Below are 1,192 nucleotides of genomic sequence, written 5' to 3'. Positions count from 1 at the left end.
GGGGGGGGGCCCCAACCGGGTGAGAACCAGTCTGGGTGTATATGGGGGCCCCAACCGGGTGAGAACCAGTCTGTGTATATATATATATATATATGGGGGGGGGGCCCAACCGGGTGAGAACCAGTCTGTGTATATGGGGGGCCCCAACCGGGTGAGAACCAGTCTGTGTATATGGGGGGGCCCCAACCGGGTGAGAACCAGTCTGTGTATATATGGGGGGCCCCAACCGGGTGAGAACCAGTCTGTGTATATGGGGGGGCCCCAACCGGGTGAGAACCAGTCTGTGTATATATGGGGGGCCCCAACCGGGTGAGAACCAGTCTGTGTATATGGGGGGGCCCAACCGGGTGAGAACCAGTCTGTGTATATATATATATGGGGGGCCCCAACCGGGTGAGAACCAGTCTGTGTATATGGGGGGCCCAACCGGGTGAGAACCAGTCTGTGTATATATGGGGGGGCCCCAACCGGGTGAGGACAAGTCTGTGTGTATATGGGGGGCCCCAACCGGGTGAGAACCAGTCTGTGTATATGGGGGGGCCCCAACCGGGTGAGAACCAGTCTGGGTGTATATGGGGGGGCCCCAACCGGGTGAGAACCAGTCTGTATATATGGGGGGGCCCAACCGGGTGAGAACCAGTCTGTGTATATGGGGGGGCCCCAACCGGGTGAGAACCAGTCTGTATATATGGGGGGGCCCCAACCGGGTGAGAACCAGTCTGTATATATGGGGGGGCCCAACTGGGTGAGAACCAGTCTGTGTATATATGGGGGGGCCCAACCGGGTGAGAACCAGTCTGGGTGTATATGGGGGGGGGCCCCAACCGGGTGAGAACCAGTCTGTGTGTATATGGGGGGGGCCCCAACCGGGTGAGAACCAGTCTGTGTATATGGGGGGGGCCCCAACCGGGTGAGAACCAGTCTGTGTATATATGGGGGGCCCCAACCGGGTGAGAACCAGTCTGTGTATATATGGGGGGGCCCCAACCGGGTGAGAACCAGTCTTGTATATATGGGGGGGCCCCAACCGGGTGAGAACCAGTCTGTGTATATATGGGGGGGCCCCAACCGGGTGAGAACCAGTCTGTATATATGGGGGGGCCCCAACCGGGTGAGAACCAGTCTGTGTATATGGGGGGGCCCCAACCGGGTGAGAACCAGTCTGTGTATATGGGGGGGGCCCCAACCGGGT

The sequence above is a fragment of the Rana temporaria genome, chromosome 4, assembly GCF_905171775.1.
Source record: "Rana temporaria chromosome 4, aRanTem1.1, whole genome shotgun sequence".
NCBI classification, from domain to species: domain Eukaryota; kingdom Metazoa; phylum Chordata; class Amphibia; order Anura; family Ranidae; genus Rana; species Rana temporaria.
The sequence above is the reverse complement of the archived record's forward strand: the minus strand, read 5'-3'. Positions refer to the sequence as shown.